The sequence below is a fragment of the Colias eurytheme genome, chromosome 4 (assembly GCF_061535395.1).
Source record: "Colias eurytheme isolate Ceu_HAF_F1 chromosome 4, ilColEury1 Martin Lab GWU primary, whole genome shotgun sequence".
Taxonomy (NCBI): domain Eukaryota; kingdom Metazoa; phylum Arthropoda; class Insecta; order Lepidoptera; family Pieridae; genus Colias; species Colias eurytheme.
In genome coordinates this window covers 10,077,038-10,104,458 of record NC_142983.1, presented here as the reverse complement: position 1 = coordinate 10,104,458, position 27,421 = coordinate 10,077,038, and the positions used below count along the sequence as shown (strand labels likewise).

General features: G+C 32.7%; 1 protein-coding gene and 1 long non-coding RNA gene across 3 annotated transcripts in view; both read right to left on the bottom strand.

Moving 5' to 3' along the window:
• Positions 1 to 27,421, bottom strand: part of ds (dachsous cadherin-related 1) — a 252,376-nt gene that overhangs the window by 107,524 nt on the left and 117,431 nt on the right. The gene's annotated exons all lie outside the window — the stretch shown is intronic.
• LOC149909174 (uncharacterized) lies at positions 18,803 to 21,707 on the bottom strand. 2 transcript variants are annotated; one of them, XR_016458642.1, is made up of 4 exons: positions 21,355 to 21,707; positions 20,906 to 21,083; positions 20,026 to 20,130; positions 18,804 to 19,862 (listed from the first exon to the last, which is right to left on the bottom strand). It is a non-coding gene; the product is annotated as an uncharacterized LOC149909174 (long non-coding RNA). The 2 variants fall into 2 exon arrangements; XR_016458641.1 differs by lacking the exon at positions 21,355 to 21,707 and having other exon boundaries at positions 18,803 to 19,862; positions 20,906 to 21,344.

The following is a 27,421-nucleotide window of genomic DNA, read 5'->3' as shown; positions in this document are numbered from 1 at the left end:
GCGATGATTGCCTACCTACATTGGTTTCGTGCCACAGTATACAAAAGTTGTAAGACACACCTCAGAATACAGGCAGTACCTCAATTGACGGTAAGCAAACGTTGTTACTCTGTGCCTCCGCAGTGTTGGACCACGGCTAATGATACACTGCGGTTAAACCATTATTAATTCCGTCCCTCTCCCACTTGTACAAAAATGCGTAAATTAGAGCGGGACACGCGATCCCATCTGAGATCCAATGGCTACGTGATATCCATTATGGTACGACCGAAAATAATTCAACAAATTACAATTGTGCATTGAAAAATGTATTTTATGGCGTGTTATTTAAATTTCACATCTTATTGCGTTTATTATTTTATACTTGCGGTTCTGTCTGTGTGCATTTTCATTTGTTTACTGGAAAAGGGGTTTTCAAAAAATATCCCACTGTCATGATCATTAATAACGTAGTACGATTGTTAAAAATTACAAAAAAAAATGCAGGAAATCACTGATACACATTTAAATGAAAACGTAAACATTTAAATTTTTCATAGACTTCTCTTTTTATCTCTAAAAACTACTACAAAAATGTCCAACTGCATACGCAATTCAATGCAAAACAAATCGTTAAGTTTTTAATACATGAAATGCCCTTTTTGGCTCTACTTTAAGAGCCCCCGCAGACCACAGACTTTTTATCGGCAGATAGTTTGGTCGGGCTCTTAATCAGTACGCAGATATAAGCAAATGCGCACACTATGACGATTAGGTATCGGCCGATAAACAAGTTTGATGGGCTTCCCGATTCAATTCAAACTATACTGTCGGCAAACTATCGGCCGACTGTATAATCAGTATTGGCTCCCTACCACACGCGCAAACACGACGATTTTTTAGTCGGCCGACTAGGCCAATAGTTCAGTTCGCTCCGAGCTTTGACAGCGAATGGTCGGCCGCGCATGTTTTGTAAAATGGCGTCGCTCAATTCTCAGTCGCTTATTTCGGAATTTTCGATCGTAACTTTGATCGAGGAAGTCGAAAAACGCCCTCCACTTTATAAGAAAGACTTAAAAGAGAAGGTACTCTGTATTTGACAAGTTGGTTGAAGCTAGTTATGCTCATTCGATAAAAGGCGAAAATTTTTTCGGGTAATGGAGAAATTTGGAATGCATAGTGTAAAATTTTCCATTTTAATCTATCACTAAAGATAGGATGCACCCAATACTCTCGGGCTCTCTTTTTAATTTTCCTCCTCCGGTGTATGAGAGCAATAATAACAATTCTATACAATGTTTTATTAATTTTCATTGTGCGGTGTGACCACTCTTTTCAACAGTTGGTTAGAAACTAGCAAATAGTCGGCAGACTGTTGGATAGTTTGCGCACTCATAACCGACTGAACTGTTTAGTTGGCTCGGTGTGCGTACTAGCAGGCCAACCCGACTAAACTATCGGCCGATAAAAAGTCTGTGGTCTGCGGGGGCTCTTGAGCCCCCGCAGACCGCAGACTTTTTATCGGCAGATAGTTTGGTCGGGCTCTTAATCAGTACGCAGATATAAGCAAATGCGCACACTATGACGATTAGGTATCGGCCGATAAACAAGTTTGATGGGCTTCCCGATTCAATTCAAACTATACTGTCGGCAAACTATCGGCCGACTGTATAATCAGTATTGGCTCCCTACCACACGCGCAAACACGACGATTTTTTAGTCGGCCGACTAGGCCAATAGTTCAGTTCGCTCCGAGCTTTGACAGCGAATGGTCGGCCGCGCATGTTTTGTAAAATGGCGTCGCTCAATTCTCAGTCGCTTATTTCGGAATTTTCGATCGTAACTTTGATCGAGGAAGTCGAAAAACGCCCTCCACTTTATAAGAAAGACTTAAAAGAGTAGGTACTCTGTATTTGACAAGTTGGTTGAAGCTAGTTATGCTCATTCGATAAAAGGCGAAAATTTTTTCGGGTAATGGAGTAATTTGGAATGCATAGTGTAAAATTTTCCATTTTAATCTATCACTAAAGATAAGATGCACCCAATACTTTCGGGCTCTCTTTTTAATTTTCCTCCTCCGGTGTATGAGAGCAATAATAACAATTCTATACAATGTTTTATTAATTTTCATTGTGCGGTGTGACCACTCTTTTCAACAGTTGGTTAGAAACTAGCAAATAGTCGGCAGACTGTTGGATAGTTTGCGCACTCATAACCGACTGAACTGTTTAGTTGGCTCGGTGTGCGTACTAGCAGGCCAACCCGACTAAACTATCGGCCGATAAAAAGTCTGTGGTCTGCGGGGGCTCTTATTTCAATATGTGGTTGCATTCAATTACGAAAAGACAATGAAATAACAATGAATCCTTTAGCACAGAGTAGCAAGCACTTTGATGTAGAATACAATCTTGTTTTTGCAAAATTTAACCTCGCGAAAAACTTGTAACTAACAACTGTATTTTTCTGTACTTTATGTGTCTTTATGACAATTCAATTTGAGTGCATTAGTTGTATTTAAAACCCTTTAATCTACAAAGTATTAAATCCTGTCTCCAATCTAATAATTCATTTAATAAAGAAAAATCAAAGAAGATAACTGATTTATTAAATCAACACACGTGACAATAACGTCTTAATATTAAATCACTGCCAATAACACAAAACAAGGAACTTCTTTAGCCATTTTATCACATAGCATCCTGTCATATCGTCCATGGGGTTTTATATGAATTTCTGGAAAAGCCCAATCTAACAATATAATTGAGACATTCCGCACCAAACATTATCTGAATACAAATATAAAATATCTGAGTCACGTAACGTTAAAACGTCTACTTAACAACGAGCAGAAACTATTAATGAGTAAGAATTAATGGTAATTTAAAAGGTTTAAAACTAGTAGACTAAATAGTTAATGGTTAGGAATTTAAGAAGGAGCAAATGACGTGAATGAATAAATTTTAATCAAACTTTTATTACAGTTATAGATACAGCCTTGTGTTTTTAGTGAAAACTATTTTATTTTGCGTTATGCTTATACATAACAAGCAATCGTAAAGACGAAGATTCTGTTGTTTTATTTTTCTTAAAAATGAATAAATGGTCTGACATTGGCATAATGTTGGTATTACCAGATACTTCTAAATAGTTACAACGTTAGTAATTAGCTCTATTTTTTCCGTCAGTATTATGTGGTATGATCTCCCTCTTATCTATTACAAAACAAGTATTATTCACCTAATTCTTATCTCTTCGTCCATAAATTTCATCTATTTCATCAAAATTAAGATTTCATCAAGATACGCAATCTAGGTTCCAACGGTCAATCGAGATTGAAGTCCGCTATTGGTCAAAGGTCCTAAGTAATGAAATTCCGGACCAACCCCTTACATATTATATTATATTAACAGGTGCGCGGACACGCGATTATAATTAAATTCTGTTATTAAATCACGCCTGTATATTAATTATTGTGATACGGTTGTTGTTAGGGAAATAATTGGAAAATGTATATTTTCTAATCTAAGATAACATTTGGACTTGGTTGTAAAATATATGCAAAATGAATGAAACGATTATAATGAGAAATAGATATTGTAATAATAAAGTAAACTTAAACATTGCTTATAGCAGTGCAGTGCCGACGTTAGGGGGGGGGGGGGCGAGGGGGGGCGAGGGGGGGCTATGGCCCAGGGCGTCAATTTCTGGGGGGCGCCAAGGTCTGAAGTTGGAGTCACTTGCCTCTCCTGGTGCAAACCTTCAGAACACCTCAAGTGGGCGCCACAATATTTTCGCCCGGGGTGTCAGTGGCCCTTACACCGGCACTGCTTATATATTTTGTCTCTGTTAGGATCGGAATAAATTACGGTAGACCTAAAGATGAAAAACTTTGTTATAGTAGGTTCGAAAGTGTAAATAATAATGGAAATATTGCTAAAACATTCTCGAACATGTATTTTTGTAAAGAACTTAATTCTAATATCATAGTTCAATGGGTAAATGTTTTACAATAGGTAAATTAGCAATGTGGGCTACAATTTAAGCGTCTACAACAAAAAATAGACGAATAATTGTCAAAACACAACCAGAGCATACAGGAAGCAAGATAAATACGAGTTTAATTAAAATTTGTGGGGGTGGAGTTATTTAATAATTATACCACGTTTCGGCCAATCAGAGGCCGTCGAGTCCACAACAACCAATTAACGGAAAGACGCTTGGCAACTTTTTTGCGCATGCGTAATGGCTGCGTAGAAAATTTGAGAAAACTTCAACAGATTGTATCAGTTTTGACGTAATTTTGTAGTTTGTGTAGGTTTTATTAGGGTTATATGATTTACGACTTCGATTATGTGAGTTTATGTTAGTTTTATTGGTTGTGATTTGTATTATCAATAACAGAATAATAAAACATTAGAATATAGGTAGTATTATTATAGGCTTATTGCGTGCACTGTTTTTAATAACCAAAAAGGTAATTAGGAAATTTAAAATATTTATGTTACTAACCAGTTATTCAGTAGAGTTGTAGAGTCGATTTAATAATGAAGGTATTCATTTATTCTTATTTTTTTGAATATTAAAATATTGCGCAAATAATTAATAATTACAAGTATTAAGTACATTTATTTCTCAAACCCAGAGTTCTCAACATTTTTTACATATATTTTCTTATAACATTGATAGCATCTTAGATGCATCACGTTACTTACAAACAGTGTAAAAATAAGTGTGAAATCTTGGGCGGGATCTAGTTCAAGCATCGGTTACCAATTACAATAACCATGGTCACAAATTATACATAATTAATAGACACACCTACGTGTTACCTATTTACGGGAAAGTCCACAACAATCGACGATAAATCTATGCAATAAGGGCGAAATTAGCGTGCACCTCGAGAAAGCTCTACACGGTCCCAGGCTTTCCGAAGCATTGAGTTTCAGCGGTTACATCGCAAATAAAAGAAAAAATGGGAATGTTCGCTATAAATCTTAGTGCGCGGTAATAAGGTATGTTTTCGTGTGTCTTTTTATTTTGTAACGTGAAGATGCGTGTTGGTGTCGATGTCGATGCTCAGGGCTACTTCCTTGATGGAAATGTGTTCTGACAGCGGTTGGCTTTATGTAGTTCTAATTACTATAGTTTATTAGTGAGAAATATTTTTTTTACTGGCAAGGTGTTAATCTGTTTAGAAGTTGATATATGCCTCGTTTATTTGTAGTATGAGACTTTTTTAACAAGTACAAATACAAAACAAATAAGAGAAACATATTTACATGTTACGTGGGTATTTCATATTTTCTTCTAGAATGTTCGGACTTTTTAACTAAATTTTTAAACCGTGTGTCATAACCCATACCGCAACTTGCCGTATGCAAATAGTTAGCTTATCTTCCCTTCACCCACTTTATGACGACCGTGCAAAATGCAACCCGACATCTTCCTCACAAACACTAGCAAAAATCAACTCTATGACATTGCAATAGAGTTCAAAATTCAAGCACAGTATGAAACAACCTGACATGCACAGAGGTTAAAACAACAGAGGCTTATGACGACAGACTATTTATGACATAACGTTACAACTCGTGGAGGCAGTTTATCTATTAGCTTTATGTAATGGTTGCTCTGTGGGCCGCTGGAATGATAATGAAGGACGTTCGTACAAAATGCAGCGAACTTTAGTGTTTCTTGGGGTTTAACTTATGACGATGTGACACACGTTCGCTACTTTATTTTGGTTGCTAACTAGTTGCGGAACCCTTTCTCTAATATTTCTTACGAGGAGCACGAGTAAGTTTATAGAATTTAATCTTAATCACTACCTTAAAATCTATTACATTTCACGTTTTAATATTGACAAAAAATCATGTTGCCTTTTTAGGTTTCAATTACATTGTCAATGAATTATTAAATAATGATTTGCTTCTTTTTCTCTCTTCTATAGCTTTAATCTAGTCTAACATTTAATTATCTATGTTTTTAGAATACCACTACTTTCTAGGAAACCTAGAAACATAGTACCTATCCTCACTTTACATAGGTACTACAAAACATCATATTTCGTCGCAGAATTCACTGTGTCACAAGAAACTCGTCAAAAAGTATTTCTTTATACCGTTAACTTCTACTATCAGATAGATCTAACGAATATGGCGTAATCCCATTAAACACCCACCACAAACTGTTCCACATGTCATTGTTCCTGTTTATTACGTGATAACAGAGATCTGACGGTACCCGCCTTTGGTAGAAAGGTTTAATGAACTTTTAACCACTTTTATGTGACTTTTAACAGTGATTTTGGTAGAGATAGGTCGAAATTTGCTAAGGTTAATGTTAGGGTAAAGCAAATTTTACAAAACCCTAACATACCTAATATTGTTTTGAAGTTTTCGAAATTGAATGAATGAAGTAGACCATTCTTCCATCATTCTGATCATTTTTGAATTAAAATGAATAGCAAAATCAGATAGAGTCAAATGGAGGCTCTTATTGTCGGAGGCCAAGACTCACTTTGGGTCCCTGCGCCACCCTAGTAAGTAAGTAAGTAAGCAAAATCAAACCAATAAAAGTCAAGAATGTACCCATTAAGTTCCTTTATCAGAAGAGCTTATAAATATAAAAAATGTTTTTCGATTGAAACAAATTTTGTACTGTACCATACTATTAAATCAAATAACTATAAGAAAATCACTGATTCTGTTAACATTATAATATTACAGTCCCTTTACACAATAAGATCCCTACTTCTCTTACATTGCATGCGACGACAGAAATATTGAAAAATATCCCATCAATATTAATTAAGCAGCTATGTACGAGTTCCAAGAAATTATATTAATATTCGCCGCGATCCGATTGTATAATCTGATCCCTTTAAAAGAAATATAGTCTTAATGACCGTTGCTATTTGCTGAAGACGACTATCTGTAGCTACATCATCATCAGCTACACGCAATGTTTAATGCAGTTTTAACAATAACTATGCGTCTTTGTGAAGTTATTTAAAAAAGAGACAATGAGCAGCCACTTTATGTAGCGATAACTCATAAACGGCATTTGAGTCATTTCGTTGAGTTTTCGCAACACTGTACCAGTTATATACTTATAGATTGATTTATACTAATTTTATAAAGCTGAAGAGTTTATTTGAACGAGCTAATCTGAGGAACTAATTGTCTGAATTTGAATTTTGAGTCGGATATAGTTTGAATCTATAACGCTAAAACCAATAGCAGCGAAGCATAAGGAAAAAAATTACGCCAATCTGTTACTTCAATATAAAAACAGACAAACAAACACATTTTTATTATTAATTAAACAATGTATTACATCTTACATTTGTCTCCACAATTCAGGCCAACCTTATTAAGCTACACCTCAAATCACGACCAACATTCGAGCTTCAAAACTTAGAAAAATACGCTTATCTAATGATTACAGATAATGTATCTAAATTACAGTACAAGATTTGGTCTATCGTCATTATGAATAAAAATATTACGAAATTGTAAACGTGATCTCTACGGATGATATAGTATAAAATGTATATAGTTAAAAACACTAGTAGTTTGTGATTCGAGGATAATCATGCGAAATAGTACTTGACCGTTGCAAACAGGATTTTGACTATTTATATCGCAATTTCAAAATATGTAAGAATGTAATAAAAAGTACTTGTTTTATTACCTACCTAATTTGTTTCTATAAGTTTATTTTTAGAGTTGTAACAGTCAAATTAGAAATTATTTTTTAAGATGTGTAAAAACGACAGACGAAACATAATATAATTATTAGAATTTGAAAAAGTCGCGGTGCTGAATTAGTTTATCAAGTTCTTCGTATTATCAATCATAATTATAAGAAAACATATACATATAAACGAGCCATGTAAAAGATAATGCATTTACATTTTGTTACAGTTAGTTCAATCTATTGGCATGACCAACTCAAATAGCAAGCTGTACATTGTACGGTAAGTTTAGCATAAAATCGATGTGTATCTCATAAAGCCGTCAATGTATTAGTAAAGTGTTCAGCACGCGAGAATGTCGCAATTTTCATGACGAACCGTGAAAGAATGCCGCCTCTGTTCGCAATTTCCACATGCTTAGGAATCTTATTGCTTCGAAGACATCTTAGTGTAGGAAACTATTTAAATTTCATACAGGTAATATTAGATATATTATAACATAGTACAATGGATAATATTCCATTCGAATAGCGAATCGAAGTGTCATTGCGCTACTCTTAAAATGTGTTTAGATTTTAGATAACTACTAGCGGTCTGCCCCGGCTTCGCCCGTGGTACATATGAAAAATAGATGTTGGCCGATTCTCAGACTTACCCGATATGCACAGAAAATTTCATGAGAATCGGTCCACCCGTTTCGGAGGAGTATGCAGACTAACATTGTGACACGAGAATTTTATATATAAGATTATAATCTGTGTTCTATTAATTAGGACTTAATTATCCTAAGGTATGAAAAAAATATATAATTGGGTATAATGATTTAATTTTTTACTTCTTGATAGGTAAAACTGTAAAAAGCCCATCCATCCCCCCAGAGCTTCCATTGATATACCAGTCTTGAGTTAAAACAGCAACCCTAGCCCGATAGTAATCAGATTTCATCGCAGAGGTAGTGATGATAAGCCCGTCGTATCTCTAATTAACTAGCTCTCGCCCCGGGCGATTCACGACATGGATTTCGAGATAAAACTTAGGCGATTAGTACTCTGTAGAATATAATGATGGTATTATTTTATGAGGGTACTTCAGTTTTGAGCTATTACAGGAAGCTTCGGTGTTAAATGTTTATGGCGCTTAAATTGTATTTCAAAGAGAGTGTTAAAGGAAAAGTACTCAAACTGATAGTCTTACTTTGAAATAGACTTCAGTTTTTAATATTGGCGTAAAAGAGTTCATATAGAGATGACTAGCGAAGAAAATATCTAGTGCGTATTGAAATCTAAAGTTGTCCCTCATAGTAACATCAATTTAACGATTTACCCTTCTTTTTCAGGGACAATATCAACAGAAGATATACAATTGCGGAATCTCTTTACTACAGATGGAGACGATCAGAAGAAGTATGACAACCATTGAGAACTTATATACACTAAATTGATGGAATAAATTGCAATAGTATGTTTTAGCAGTGCATTTTTCTCATGCAACTTTGAAAAGTTACAAAATAAATAGAAAAAATATCTAAACCTAGGATACATTGCAACACTAATTGCAAATTTATGAACTTACTTGCCAGTTAAAATAATAATTAATGATCCTTAGGTTAATGCTATTAACTCCGTTTATAGCCTGCGTAAACCCTGTTAACAACCGATTATATTAAACGTTAGTTTGTGACTGATTAACTATTAACAGGAAGAATATCGACAACTAAAGCAAATTCGGTAATCCTTGGTTTAAATATTTTTAACACATTTACTTTAATCCTGTATTTTGTTTGGTAAAATTTAATTTGTACCTACCTCTCCTATCGTAGCTTTGCCCGCTTTATCTAAAATTTAGCAAATTAGGTATGTAGATTGTAGGTACCTATTTACCTTAGTTAGTAAATTTTTTGAGAACTTTTAAAGATCTAGACATAGATACATAAGGGACAGATAGATTGCGGGAATAGAGTGTTTAATACTATGTGGTGAAGACACTATGCTAATTCCAATGTTTTCATATAATATGATGATTATAACTAGAAATAGTAGGGTTTTTATGATGAAGTTATTTAAAACATATTATTATGTCTAGCATAATATTATTATAATACTCGTAGTGTCAACTATGTATTATTTCATAAATTGTTGATTGTATATCGAAAAGTGAAAACCTATTAATAATGGTTTATTCTCACATTGTTGCAAAATTGTATCGCGGTACAATATCTTAAAATTAATTAAATAATTAATAAATCTAGTAGGTATATTGTTTTTTTTAGAATAAGAACGTATTAACCTATATTGTGCATTGATACATCCCTTACATATATTATGTCTCGTGATGAGCACGTAGGTATGTATCATAACAGTGGTAATGGCTGCACTGATTTTGATGAATTACGGCTACGATAAAAGATTAAAACTGAAGATAGATACCAAAGATGGTGAATACCTATGTGAAATTTTTTGTTGCAAACAAATTCAAAGTTACAAAAATTTGAGTCATGTAAAAGTTTGAATTCATAGTAATTATGTTATATGCAACGGCGCAATATATAAGAGTAAAACCGGGTGCAAAGCCTAACTTAATGACCAATCTACGTTATAATAAACGCTTCCTTACATTAATCTTCTCTACTTCATACTCAGTAAAACGCGAAGCAATCAAGTAGCCAACATAAACTTGTACTCACATAAAACTCAAATCGGTGTAAATAAAATAATAAACGGTAGATTTATTCCAATATTTTCATTACACAACAAAGTAGGTATGTTTCTACATTCATGGAGGAGCTTTCAGTCGTAACTCTCTGTGGCGTTTATATCAAATTATGTAATAAATGCTGTTTATTATAAATCTTGTCGGATTAGACATTACGTTTTATAGACGACTAGCTTTCCGCCCGCGGCTTCACCCGCCTTTTCAAAGAAAAACCCGCAATGTTCCCGTTCGCGTGAGATTTCCGGGATAAAACTTATCCTATAGGTATGTTTAATGTTAATACAAGTTACCCTCTATATGTGTGCTTAATTTTATTGTAATCGGTTCCGTGGTATTCACGTAAAAGAGTAACAAACAACTTTTTACGTTTCAAACTTTACACATCCTCACAAACTTTCGCATTTATAATAGGAGTAATGTCGTAGCGGGATGTGCTGAAATTTTTTGGTGATTTTTTTTTTTAGTTTCGGTTTACCTAATAGTAATTTAAGTTGCATTTTGTATCATTCTAGGGAGACTTAATAAGGTCATTAATTAATTTAATTGACTTTGTATACAATAAAAAGGCTTTATGCTGTTTATTTTTGACTACACAATAAGAATACACTATCTAAAGAATACCCAAACCAAGTACCTTTTTTATAAGCTTTCTTCGTGCTAAAACAAGTAATCTGTGAAGTTCTTAGAAATACTCAGAAATCTATTACACTTCTAACAACGGGAGCGCAACCGCGGGTAATAACTAGTCAAGAAGTAATTCACTGGTATTTCATTGATCCAAAACCCACTTACAATGGGTATAGCTTTCGATAAGGTTCACTTTGAAGCAATTACTCTTTGAAAAAATGTGTAATATTAATTTAATGGTGTTCTTATCGTACGATCGACTTCGCGTTAAGGTGAAGATGCTTTGTAAGTATTTTGTGAGATTTATTGGCCATTTTACCAAGCTTTGCGAACGAAGTTTTGTGTGAGACTTTTAAAGTATGTAGGTGTAGATATTTCATAGAAAGGCGATGTTAATATAACGCAAATTTTTGTCCTATTAATAATGGATAAAACATATTTTCTACAAGGTTTTTTTATGAGGCATAAAAATTAGGAATTGTATAAATATACAGAATTAATATAATTAAAAACCTTTTGCTTTGCTTATCAGAACATATGATTTCATTAATCAATGCATCTTTTAAAATATCTTGAAAGATTTTGATGTATATTCCGAAAGTAAATAAATTTTGTACAAATTTATTTGTATAAAAAAACTTCATGTTATTTAAATAACTTGGCCTTAAACGAAATCGCAGAATCATCGCGAAGTTTTTGTTTGCGACCGGACGTGGTACATTGATGGACGATTGTACCACTTGTCTATTTAGTCATTGATGACCGATGGTTCAGTGGTTAGTGGGTTCGATTTCCGAAATTGTTGGAAGTAAGATAGAATACGAATTCAAAGAAATAGAATAGGTACGTAGAGCAATGGATAAAGTAAAATTCGAGTTGTCGCACGCAAAATAAGCAAATCAGCAAATATAGCGAACATTCGGAGAAAAAAAAATGTTGTGTGGTTTTATGAAACCACGGTAAAAGTGAAACTGTTCGAACGGTTTCGAACACTGCTTTGTGTAGCGCATGTCGCGTGACGGTCGGCTGCCGAGTAGGTATACCTACTCGGCAGCCGCGATACACGCGACATGCGCTACACAGACCAAAAAGTTTGAGACGATGTAATAAAAGTTTCACTTTAAAATATACTAAATTGTTCTCAAGTTTTTTTTTAACTATTCCTGTAATTTTTATACTATCTACAATAATTTTAACTCCTTATATATTGTAGGTATATATAATATTTTTTAACTCAAATGCCTCGTCATTGTAAAAATTGATTCCTATTTGATTACAGGATTCAAAACTAATCATACGCAGTCATTTGCGTAGTGACGTTATAAGAGTAGGTTAAAAATTGGACATAAATTCTTTGGACTGAGTTACAATAAAAAATCTATCAAATAATAAAATACATTTTTTCTGGATAAAATTATTACGCCATAAAAAGAAAACTTATACGATATGTTTATTAATATTTGGCCAGTCATTCCAAAACAAAAACTTTCAAAACACCTGTAAACCTAATCCACAGTAATATTATAAAGGATAAATATTTTGTAATAATTCTGTTTTTTTTTTTCAGTAAATATTTGAAACAGATCACCTCCTCAGTTATTTGTCTCACCAAAGACTACATTTTAGTAAACACGAGCGATTATTATAAAAAATACATTAATATTATATCTTAATTATTCCAGATTCATGGTGACCCTATCAAGACACGTGGTACATGTTAACATGTGTTATGACTTATGAGTCAGCGTTTCTGGAACGAGCTCGACGATACATTGTTGTGTGCAAGACGAAATGCGGTCGAATGAAATATGAACATAATTTGAGTTATCACAATTATCGAAAATTGTGGTCACTATAGCCAAAATGTATGCGCCTTAAATTGTTAAGTTAACAAAAGATTCTCGTAAATCCATACTAATATTATAAATGCGAAAGTAACTCTGTCTGTCTGTCTGTTACTCAATCTCGCCTAAACTACTGAAACAATTTGCATGAAATTTGGTATGGAGATATTTTGATACCCGAGAAAGGACATAGGCTACCTTTTATTGCGAAATATGTATCACGGGCGAAGCCGGGGCGGACCTCTAGTTGTTAATAAAAGAGATTTCGGTGTACTTATATTTCACAGAGTTCTCAGTTACTTCTAGAAGTATATTCCTAAAGTTTTGTGTAAGCATTGAAAGACAATTTCCCGTAGATGGTGTTTTGCATTTTATGTGCCTTTTTAAGTTTCAAACTTTTAATGTCTTTACGTCGATATAATTACCTAATAATTTAACGGTATATATTCCGAATAAATCGTGTTTTAAATCCGTTAAAGTCTTTAATTTTATCAGCACGATAAGAAAACTAGATAATTAATTTAAAACAGATATGTGTGCTCCCAATAGACGCGCTACAAATACACACAGTAATTGATATGTCAAAATAAACTATAAATCAAATATAACGATGTTTCTATCAATCGTGTGAAAAAACTTGATGTATTATAAATTATAATGTTATATTGTAGCAAATAAGAAACTATACCTACTGATAATGATGACCGCCTCCTCGGTACAGTTCCTAGTTGACGCGTGAGCGTAGCACCGAGGGGTCGTGGGTTTGAGTCCCGCGTGGAGACGAAGAAAAAAAATGTCTTGGTCTTCACAGAAGGCTGATCACCTACTTGTCCCTAAAGAAAATCGATCAGTGAAACAGATGTATAATGCATCTGCCCCTTACCCTACTTGGGGACATGGGACTTCACACACTGATAAAGAGCTTTAACTTTTATATGGGGTAATCTACGGAAGAACTGAGTATTGATCTGATCATGAAAATTATAAATGACTTACAAGAAAAAGATTATGGTAAATAAGAAACTATATTAATATAGAGCCTCTAACTTTGTTTGTATGGGGTAATCTTCGGAAGAGCTGATCTGATTATGAAAATTCTAAATTAACTACAAGAAAAAGATTATAACTAGTTTATCTGTGGACCAATGTTGAAAATATCTACTATCACGACTAGAAACTATACCAACTATACGTTAAGGTACCTATAGCATGAAGTGAAGTCCCATGTCCCTAAAGGGGCAGATGCATTATACATCTGTTTCATTGATCGATTTTCTTTAGGGACAAGTAGGTGATTAGCCTTCTGTGTCCTGCCAGACCGAGAAATTTTTTTTTTCTTCATCTCTACCGGGAATCGAACCCAGGACCCCTCGATGCTACGCTTACGCGTCAACCACTGTACCAAGGAGGCGGTCATGAAGCATGAAGCTATAAAAAAATTCTCTTTATTTCCAATTGAATAAACGTATATTAAAGCAAAAATTTTAAGTTATAGAAGATTCTTAATGAAAACAGCATTCAGAAGAATATACATAAATTTCACAAAAGATTCGAACACACAATTCTACTTTAACAATTAACTGAATCTAGACCAAATAAAACTAAATAAGAGACAAAATTATACATCAAAAGCGAATCTGCTATAAATTATTTATCAAAAATTTCGCATGTCATTCCATACACATAGAGTAATATATTAGTGTTATCTCCGTTCCCGCTATGTTGATGGACAGACGGACTGACATGTGTCGAAATTATTTGAAAGTATCGATACCTTGGGAATTATTAAAATATCTGTGTATTTTTATGTATGTTAAGGTTGTCGAATCGAATGTAGCGATTTTGATGAAATTGTACACAGATATTTAGAGAGATGTTTAATATGTCGTGTTCAAGCAATTAATAAATGAATTTGAATTTGTATTTGAGATATTAAATATAGGGAAAAATTAAAATATTCATTTGTATTTTTGTATACAGTAGCAGTTAATTGCATGAGATTTTAATTTTAATACCATTCAATTTTAATATCCTAAAAAATGACTATAATTTTCATAAAAATAGAACAAATCTTACATCCCGTCACACATAATCATATGAATCAAGAATTTTAAAGAATCAACTATATATTATACACTTGTTGTAACGTACAAACATAAATAATAGTAATTGTTCTAATTCACAATAAAACCATATATACCATAAGATAAAATTAGAACGAAAGCTAAAAGTAATAAAAGGCATCTCATTTGTGCTGTTGGTTAGCCATCAGCCATCAGCCAGTCTTATAGAATGACTGTGATAGCTCACAACTTGATACTATATACGTCATGTGTTGAAGAGTTAAGCGGGTATAGAGAAGACGGTATTGTGAAGAAAAAAGCCTTTTTAGCTCATACAGGCACTGAATACGTTTAATAGAGAAAATGTAGAAAGATAAAAATATTTAAATCTAATGGTACAAATCAATTTCTTAAAAGTTTTAAAGATTAGGTGACTGTGTCCTAATAGGTACTTTTTTCCTTTGTCTACCTTGCTTTTATAAACACTTTTTGTGCATCCAAGGATTCGTATTATAAAGATAATCCTTCCTATTTTTTACTTTAGTTCTAAGTACAATATCATATCACTTTACTATGAATGCCAAATGAATCATCATTAACCCACTAATACTATAATAATTTAAAAACAGTATAAGTTATTGTAATTAATATATAAATTATTATAAAAGTGCGTCTACACGATTCTAAGCGCACGCAAGTTCATCGGCCCATCGGAATGCCACACCCCGCATCGCAGAAACATAATTAGCTTGCTCATCTCAACACATCGCAATACATCACGTCTATTGAACTAGCACTACCGCGCATTTGTTACCGCTCCATGGATGGCCGGCAATGTACTGGGAACTATTCGACTATAACACTTATTGCGCTCGTTGTGATGGATGTTTAATTATTTTGCGATGGTGATATAGAGTTTCGGAACGGTTACACATTTAAATTTCTTTAAATATAATAGTTATGTGAACAAGACAATTATTATTAAAAAAACAAAATACCCGACTGCACACTAAAAAAATATTATTATGTCTTTATCCCGTGGGACTTTTAGGATAAAATGTATCCTATGACACTCCCGTAATCAAGACAAATCTAACGATACCTCATACATCAAAACCCATCAAGCCGTTTAGGCTACAGGTGGTCACAAAGGAAAAGACATACATACATACTTACATACACTCGAAAAACATTACCCTCCTTCTTTGGCAGTCGGGTAAATACTAAGGCTCTTGAATTTTAAATTGTCATTAATTTGGAATAAACGATCTTTGGACTATAAAAATAATTCAAATCATCCCTCATTCAATTAATCAGTAACATAATATATTACACGTTCCATTATTTTTATGCCTCTTTCGGCTCAAATTTCGAAAATTTTCATAAATTATTCGTACTTTATAGTCTTATTTACTGACAAATTTGTTTAATGATGGCGGATTGATACTAATCTCAGATCGTATCTGTATTTATGCGAAATTTAATATTAATGTAATTTGAATAGCTGTTTAAAGGTTTGAGTTATCATATTTTAACATTTTCCTACGCACAAATTATTACTGTTCAACATATTTAAGGATATAAAGAGGTATTCGTTATTTATTACCTCTAAATTACTGGAATGATAATATTAGTTTTATCAATTGAAAAGATCTTCAAAAGAATCTCTAGCAAAAACGACTATTTTAAACCAATAACAGCAAAATTTAAAAAATCACTTTATATCTAATGGCAAGCTGATACTTATGTTGTCTTATAACATATTATTTTTATTAAACAACATAAGAATAATACATTTCCTGGGACGACTTATCTTAAAAAATTAATGAATGGCTGATAATGTAGTAGGTATTTTCATAGTCAGTCTGTGACCACACTCGCTGTAAAATGTTCGAAACTCTTCAGTTTTTGGACGTTCTTGTCTTTAAATTATGATTTAAAAATATATAACTAAAAATATATAACCTATACCCCACAAGATGACAAAAACAAGAAAATCCACACATCATGAGCTCACGTCGAAAAAAATATATATCAAATCATATGAAAATACCATAATCCCGATTCGTAAAGTACAATTTATTATAAGCGTGTACAATCGGCTGAATAATAAATTATCTCTTGACAGGACCCTTAAATCTGCTGCGAGGTCAAGCGCGAAAATATCAATGATTCCGATAATTTAATATTGCTTTTTATTACTTATTTTATACGTGACTTATGGATATCGTAATGATGAGGCATGTATAAGGAAAGATGTTACGCTGATTTTCTTGTTTATTTATGAATAATATTACATTTTCATTCTTTAGGACGATAAGCTGATAGCATATGATCAAAAGTGCCTTGCTTATGCTATTGTCATAGTATTTCGGACCACTTTACCTATTTGTTTTACAATCAATGTAGAGCTTATAAAGATTGGAAATAACATTGTTTTAGGTCTAAAACTAAATCAACTACGTAGCCAAAATTTATAAATTTAATTCAGTAATCTACACAACATTAAATTTTTCACTAAACATAATCTTATCACTAACTTACAGTAAAACGAACTGTTTGTTATCATTATCTATTATAAAGCTAAAGAGTTTGATTGTTTGAACGCGATAATCTCAGGAACTACTGTCCGATTTGAAAAATTCTTTCTGTGTTAGATAGCCCATTCATCGAGAAATGCTGTAGGCTATATATCATTAGTCATTACGCTAAGACCAACAGGAGCATGCATGCGGGTGAAACCGCGGAGCGCAGGTAGTGAAATAAAATTTAAACGCTCTATTTTAAGTAACGTTTACTCTAGTTACTATTATCCTGTCATTAGTCGTCACTTAACTAATCTTCTGTCATAGATAAGTGCACGTACCGTTAACACATCCGCGACTGGCTTCTCATAATTTAGCAAAATAATGTGTAAGCAAGTGTGTTTGTGGGTCATTTATAATTACGAATTGATACATTGTTCTTAAGGTCGAGAAGGGTTTAATTATTCACGTTTGTTGTGAGGATAAAATGCTGCGTAAGTCTATAGGTACTTTTTGCAAAACTTAATCCTATAAGGAAGTACTTCAATTTTTCTTCATATCTTTTTTTACTTTTATTTCAAAGAAATTCTTATTAAAAATGAACTAATTCATTTTATAGGTATAAAAATACTGTAGTAGTAGGATTATTTTATATATTACTAGCGGTCCGCCCCGGCTTCGCCCGTGGTACATATGAAAAATAGATGTTGGCCGATTCTCAGACTTACCCGATATGCAGAGAAAATTTCATGAGAATCGGTCCACCCGTTTCGGAGGAGTATGGAGACTAACATTGTGACACGAGAATTTTATATATAAGACTAGCGGTCCGCCCCGGCTTCGCCCGTGGTACATATGAAAAATAGATGTTGGCCGATTCTCAGACTTACCCGATATGCAGAGAAAATTTCATGAGAATCGGTCCACCCGTTTCGGAGGAGTATGCAGACTAACATTGTGACACGAGAATTTTATATATAAGAAGATAAGATGTTACTTGTTATGTAAATAGTATATCTTAATAAATATTAAACCAATCGAATCCATAAATGGTTTTAATTGCTCATAAAACTTTAAACATACTGTTTATCAACTATACAATGCTACAATATTGTAAAAACCCGTATTCTATACAATGTGGGTATTGTGTATTTAAAGAAATTACTACTATAGAAATGTTAAAAATATTTTTATTTATTACTAGCTCTGATCCGCGGTTTTACCCGCAGTGCTCCGCTCGTGTTGGTCTCAGCGAGATGACCGCAAGGATTTTTCCCGATAATCAGTAGTTTCCTCTGAATAACGATCATATGGAACTGCCATATGCATGTACTTTTCCTGCATACCTAAGTAAACAAATCGGGGAACAAACATGGCGGGCTAGGGACGTTCACTTGTTCGTCTAGTCGATAATATTGTATCGATTGATGATAGAGTTAAGAATGGGATAAAAAAAGATAACTACTTCTATCGGGCAATCGTTACCTACTCGGTAATTCGTGATTCGGATTAACCATTTTGCAATTGTACCTACCTACTAGGGATAGCTGTAGTGTGTAATCAATACATTTTGATATTTTCGTTCTGCAGTTTTATATGAAACAGCTGATTTTTTTCGCGATTGACAGGGTTTTCTTTATATACCTATGTATCCACACTAATCCTATCCTATCATACTTCCTACTAATATTATAAATGCGAAAGTTTGTGAAGATGGATGTGTAAGTTTGTTACTCTTTCACGCAAATACTACTGAACCGATCACAATGAAATTTAGCACACATATTGAGGGTAACTTGAATTAACACATAAGATAGGTTTTATAATATTATAAATGCGAAAGTGTTTATGTATGTATATTCCGTTTTCACGCTAAAACGGATAAGCCAATTTTGATGAAATTTAACATCGGGTTTTGTTTGACTATGGAGCCATCCATAGGGTACTTTATTTATTTATTTATAAGCTTTATTGCACACAAACAGAAAATACAAATTTTACTTAATAGGACATATTTAGTCAAAAGGCGGCTTTATTGCTCCAAGCAATTTCTTCCAAGCAACCCATTCGATCATAAGAGCATTCTTTACCCGCGACTTCGTTCGCATCTACGAAAATAAAAAAGAGCAGAGCCGCTGGCTAAAATACATGTGAGTGACTCAAGCAGATGTTCAAGGGCAAGTATAGTTAAATAACAAACACAATTTTTTCATAAAATAATTTATTTAAGTTATAGTGGTTACTATATAATATGTTTAGGTACATGCGACAGTAGTCTCAGATACGGCAAATGAGCTTGGCCATATACAGTGTGGAAATTTGTTGACGGACCACTTCATTTAAACATTTAATTTTCTTTTTCTGTTTCTCCACTTTTTCTTCTATTTTTTTTTAATTATTCGAGTGCTGAAGCCTAAAACATTAAATAAATTTTAATTATTGATAACAGTTCTCATAATTATACACATGAATCTCAGCATGTATGACTAAGACTATGAAAAAGTTACGTATTGAAGTTCCCTTTTTTTAAACAAGAATTATTTCATATAGGTTTTCTATTCAAGAACTGCTCTTACCAATTCAAGATCCTTGGCATCTTGTGGATGTGGATAACCTGAGCATGATGGTTGATCAGTAGTATTTCATATGTCAATTAAAGCAAATTGAGATGGATGGTCTGCCTGAAAGAGATAAAAATGTTACATTAGATATGGTCCCAAGTAATAATAAATAGATTGCTACAGAAACATGGACTCAATGTTTGGTAAATTGTAAAACTTTTAGTATTTTTTTTTTATTAAAATAATTTATTGAACAAACATAGTGTATTATATACTTATGGAAAGTGTAGCTTTCCAACAACGAAAGAATTAAAAAAATTGGACCAGTAGTTTTGAGGTCTTTTTGTGCATACACAATCAAATCTTTCCTTTTTACAATATTAAGTATAGAAAAAGTTTGAGACCATGTAATAAAAGTTTCACTTTAAAAGATTTTAATAATGTAGGTAATATCTTAAAAACTAAAAAATAACTCAGTAGGTTTTAAGTACCAGTCATCACACCACTTGTCTCATGACACTCTAGGTCTCTAGAGCAAATAAGTCAAAAAAGATATTGTGAAGCATATAGCAATTAGATTAATCGGTCAACAGTAAGGGGGTACAATTTCAATTACTACCTTGTACCTAAAAAAAACAAACAGGATGAGCTAAATAAAATCTATACTATAATATTATAAAGCTGAAGAGTTTGTTTGTTTGTTTGAACGCGCTAGTCTAGGGAACTACTGGTCCGATTTGAAAAATTCTTTCGGTGTTAGATAGTTCATTCATCGAGGAAGGCTATAGGGTATATAATATATATCACCACGCTTCGACCAACAGTATTGGAGCCACGGGGGTGAAACCGCGCGGAGCAGCTAGTTGTTTAATAAAAAGATTGATGAATTATTTACCTTTGCAAATACTGTTGGGATAGCATCATCTCTCAATCAAACAATGTTTAAAGTCTTATTAAATGCGCTCTCTTCAAAGTGCAATGAGCACACATTAATGTTTTTAGTTCCTGGCCGGATATTTTCTATGCCAATCTTTTCCAACCATGCCTTTCGCCGGGATTCGTTACTTGGTAAACTAAAACGAGAAAATATACAACAACATATAACTTCGCACGTAATTAATAAACAAATTAATAATTTATCGATAAGGTGTTTATGCGATGATGTTCGACACTAGCACTCATGTTTATGTTTTCGATGCAAATGAAATAAGGAGAATATTGCGGGTTTCTACAGCTCATAATAACTAAGATGATTAAATGTAAAATGATTAAAAGATTTCTATACACTTGATAATAAATACACTTTAATATAAGCAACAATTTAACAAAATGTTAGCCACTTACCCTTGAAAGGTTAGATTCGGCCTGTTTTTGCTTTGGCATAGGCCACAACCTATTATAGAACACTTCATGGTACCTATTATTAATTTTAATTATACTTATTACACTAGATTATGGTCGAAAAACACTGGAAAATCATAAAAATTTCACAATGACATCTTCTCACATGTAAACAAAACCGGATACTAAGATGGCGTCCGTGGCAGCAAAGCATCGATGTAGCCAATGAAGAGGACGCTAATAAAAAGAGTGTTGATGCTTTTTCTAAGGTAAAACCACTGTTGTGAGAAAGAGATGGGTATATCATTATTATTTCCGCGTCAAATTGAACAATTACGGCAGTTCCATAGGATTCTTTGTTCTGAGGTAGTTTCTGAGATTAGCGCGTCCAAACAAACTCTTCAGCTTTACAATATTAAGTATAGATTTAGTAAGAGCCTTCTGTACATTACTATTTGCAAAAATACACGTAATATAACTTGTAAAAACTTACAATAAAACAATGACTCAATATTTATAAATGCCCTCTAAATATACTTACAAATAATTCGCCAATTAGTATGACAAACGGACAAACACGCTGTTTAAATATCAATCACGTGCACAGATAAAAAATAAATTATCGCAAAAAATGGTCATTGACACAAAACAATACCTTCGCATAATGTTTATTGAAGGTTATGACCACATAGGTAAATGAACACTTGAATACATAAAGACAATTGAATTGTATGTATTGCACAAATACAATGTTAAATGTAAATAAGGTGCTCTTAGTAAAATTTTATATAAATGGTAGAGCTCTATGTCATAACTGAGACGGAAAAAAATAACATGGAGACAAAATTTCGGCTGTCGAATTATAATACTGCTAGCTTTCTGCATGCTGCTTCGACCGCTTCATGTAAAACTTAATAAATTATATACTTAAACCTTCCTCTTGAATCGTTCTATCTGTTTAATAAAACCGCATCAAAATATGTTGCGTAGCTTTAAAAATCAAAACATACATAGGGATATAGGGACAGAGAAAGCGATTTTGTTTTATACTATGTAGTGATAAGTATGTATCATATTATTAATCCTATTTCCCATTTAAGTACGAACATTCTGTCCATATTTAAAATCTCTAATATAAAGATTCAAAGTAGGCGAAGCATAAACAAAATAGTACATTTTAATTGATCGAAATCCTATATAACCGGTGATTGAATCGTAAAATCTTTGGAGATTAGAAAACTCATAAATTCCTATGTCTCGATTGATTTTATGATACGTAATTGAAGATTATTTTTATTAAAAATTGAAGGTTTTTCTATTCGCCGCACGTTAAATCGTGGGCCGTAAAAATACTATAAAAGTGTCATAGATTTTTATGAGGCAAAATGATTTTTTATCAAGCATGATAAGTCGGTAAGGCAGTATAATAGGTTCACGAATTTTTGGTGTTCTAGAAGTTATTACGAAACTTTGCGGTGAAGAGAAACCATACAGAAGTCACGTTTAAGTTTTATTAATATGTATCCGTGATAAGGGCCTTAAGACAAAGTAACAATTTAAAAACGATAACGAAGTTAGAAAAGGCAATAATGTATGGGATTGACATACGCCGCGTTAGATCACGTGGTCTATCTAATGTCAATCCCATACATTTTTCCTTTTCTAACTTCGTTATCGTTTTATAATTGTTACTTTGTCTAAGGCCCAAGGACATCCTGGTACCTATTCAGAAAGACGATATGATTAAATTCGAATGTTTTTATCTGAGAATGTAATTCATTTGTTACGTTATTGGCAAACAAAATATTGCTCTACAATTATTTTTCCCCTTTTAATGATCCAAATATATAAACAGAATTGTTGTATATAGAGAAATATATATATTTATTTATTTATTTACGGCATACGCCAAACCATATATATATATGAATGAAAATATATAAGTATTAAGCACACATAAATTTCGATTAAAGCTTACTGAAAAATTAAAAAAAAATAGTTACTTATAAGTTATATTATAATGTGCAGATAATTTAATAAAATTGTATCCGGTTTGTTCCTTAAGTAAAACAAAACCGTTCGACAAGTTTCCAATGTTAATTCAAATCAATAGACGATAATAGGTTTTTAAATATTATAATACCATATTTAAAATCAGTAATTTCCATCTAATTGGTTTTTAAACTGTTTAGTTCTGTGTTTACGATTTAATTCGTATAGATTGAATTTTTTTATTTAATTATAAAATACGTGGGCGATATTTAGTGTTTTAATTGAATTTTATAAGGTAATTTGTTTTTTTTAAATATAGATTCGATTTGTAGCTTGATATCTATGGGGTAAATGTAAGAGGTACATACTGTATACCACCAAGCCAAATGGTTATTTATTTACCGTGCCGTACATCATACAAGTTATAATATGTTTTGTATATGCGTGTTTGACACGGCAAATATTTTTTACCTTTTGCCTTAACCTTATATTTTAGGGCTATGAAAAATACTTACATGTCTTCCGATTCTCTAACTTACCCGATATGCACATAAAATATCATGAGAATCAGTCAAGCCGTTTTGAAGGTGCTTGTAGTTACCGCGACAGTGGATAATTAATTTTAGTTATTACTTATTACTCATAATTATTGTTTATTTGTTGGTATAACTCTCTGCTTATTTGCCATACATCAAATCTTTATGGACTCATAAAAAGGGCTTATTTTAATAGTGTGTACAGAACTCAATCGTTTATGTTTCAGCTATTGCAAGGTTAAAGTGTACACACACAACTATGTCGTTATAAAGATAATTTTATAGTTTGTATCATAAATATTCCAGGATATTAAAATAGGTAATCTAACCTAAGGCCCAAGGTAAGGTACAAATGTGTACTTTAGAAGGAGCATTAAACTAGATAGAAAACTAGTTATAGAGATAAACTACGATAACATGGCGCGCCCCTCCAAAATTCAAAACGTTTGAAAGTATTTGTGAAAGTATTTACAATGCACCACCAAGATTCAGACCGCTGCCGGCCTGCTACTAAAGTACTAAAGACAAATACGTACAACTACATACAAACTCCTTCGTAAGGATGTCACTACACACATTGAAACAGTAATTTGGAGGGGCGCGCCATGTTATCGTAGTTTATCTCTACATATATTTATCATTTTATAATTACATACATAAAACCTTGTTTTACCATACAAGACCTACTTAGAAAATACATTTTACTTTCAGCAATATTTTTAATAGGAATCGAACCTTTACCGGTTAACCACTGAGCCTACTGCTTTTTAAATAGGAATCGAACCCAGAGGCCAGAGGCTAGCCAGACTTTGGCTTTGCTTTATTTTCAAGTACTTACTTCGTTTTTCACATCTTTTTCCCCCATAATTATCATCTGGACATACCTGGAAAGACAAAAATAAATATAAAAAATTATAATACTCTTGATGTTTAAAATTAAAACCTTACGTACTAAAAAGTTTGTTTTTAGCAATTCTTAAAGTAAAAATAAATAATTTAATATGTTTAATTGATTTCCATCTCTATAAATTATAACTTTACTAGTACTTCCATTTGTCAAATGAACATCTCAATAATATTAATGAGCATTGTGTTCAATTAAAATAAATTAGTCCGTAGCGAGACTTAAATGGCCGCCTTTATTACCATTGTCATCGTAAACGCACCAGTCGTTGAATTATCTCACAGCAAAATACCTATGAAACTCTGAGATTATTTGTTACTAGATAAATAGATACAGGAACTTTAAAGCTGCATTTACACATTTCGCCACTCGATTCGTCAATACTAAAAAATTCCTATTCTAGTGTCGTGGCGAAACACTATTCACATATTCGTCTTCCCTTTGAAAACGTACGAAAACTATTCGTAACCAATGCTCGAATTTCAAGGTGAATAGGGAGTGCACTGTTCACATATTATGCTTGTTCGTTATTCGCCTCGCTATTCGTAGGAATGTGTAAATGCACCATAATGTTCTTTCTACCCTACTTCATACTAATATTATAAGTATGTGGTTTGCTCAATTCTTACATATCATCCATTCCTACCATCCTAATTCGGACTAATATTAAAGGATGGATTTATGGATGAATGTTTGTTGCTCTATCACGCAGTACCAGCTGTACCGAATAATATCTGTGGGAAAACATTAATCCTTGCTTTGATAAACATATTTAATTGCTATTACTTTTACACAAGTACAATTTGATAATTAAGGTTATTAAATCAATTATTAAATAATTGTTTAGTATCGGTGTCCCAAGAAATGGGATAACGAATCGCTAATAGCTGAATATGTTTGATGTGCCGCCTTTTCTTCAAACCCATGGATTTTGTGTTAAGGGTGTGTTCACACGAATTATAGGTACGTGGTATAAGGCTGTGGTTACACTGAAATATGACCTTCTTTGTACAAATGTGTAATATCTTATAACTTAGAACTTTCTACGGTATTTATTTTTAGTACAAAAATATTTTTTTAGAAGAGATATTGCGTTAATTTAGGCACACGCCTTAATAGATTAATTAAAAACAAAAGTTTCCATTTTTCGATATGTACATTTTTTGATAAGAATCTGCCTATTTTTTCAATCCATTATTTATTCACTATTATACTTTTAAAGATACCAGTATCCCAAAACGTGTTCATGTTCGTAAAAAAACACATTCTTGATAGTTACATGATTTATGTACGACTCCGCCTTAAACGGAACAAAAAAACTCAACCGATGTTCAAGAAATCAATTGCATCACCGTTACTTTGATTACGAGCCAATTTATTCATAGTTCCCATAGACTCCAAAAACACCGGAACAGAAACATAATTTGTTTGTTCACACGAAATTTCTATGATTTTTAGAAAAAATCCACATCGATTGAAGATGGAAAAATCTGTCAAAACACGTCATGTTATTGAATTTTACGGTGTTTTTTTTAGATTCATTCGATATAGTTGATTCGCAGACGTGGGTTTTTTTAAGATTTTTTTCATTGTAATAGTATTAAACAGTAGAATATAGAGCATCTGCTCTACTATAATATACTATATCTAAACAAAATTCTCTAGTTTTTAAAATCAGTTCTATCTTATCCCTAACATTTCTACATGTTATAGGGCACTCCTATACAAATGACAAATGTATAACATTAGAAAACATGTGAAGTGTCTCTAAGCAATTAAGGCCACAGCAATGGTGACAACAATTTTCTATAATTACAATCGAAAATTGCATCAAATCACGCGATTTACGAATTAAAGTGAATAACAAAATTATTAGTATGTAAGAACAAAAATGGCTGACGCAATATAAATTGTATAACGTATAATTTATATAATTATAGTCATTTTATGTTACTTTATGGAGGGACTGTTATATATACCTACTAATGTTGCAACATGAAAATTGGGTTGTGTGTAGGTTTGATACGTGCAATATTTTTGAAATGATTTATTATTTTCTTAGAAATATATTAATAAATAAAAATAAGTCCGGTTTTCCTTCCTGACGCTATAACTCCAGAACGCACGAACCGATTTCCACGGTTTTGCATTCGTTGGAAAGGTCTCGGGCTCCGTGATGTTTATAGCAAAGAAAAGGTGTCTCTGGTGGTGAAACGGAGTTCGCCGGGTTTGCTAGTAAATTAATTAACAGTTGTTTAACTACACTAATATACAATATTAAATTACAATATGAGGTTGGCTAAAGTGAATTCCAAATTTTCCTACAGCTAAATAAAACTTTTTTTATATTGTATGTAATGGACACAGGTATTATGTGTCAATTATTTCGAATATTTGGCTTCTACGCCGCAATATACTGTAATTATACAGGAATCATTTAATAACATGCTAGTAGTGATTCGTGATTAGATAAGTTTTTGTAGCTCTAATAAACATTTAATACGAGAATGGGCGTATCGCAACCAGTGTTGGAAGTTTGATAGCTAAATTAAATTATTTCCTTACATTATTTTGGCCTATTCGTTAAAGTGTTTTTACGATATTGAACCCTATGTGACACAAAAGATAAACTATATTT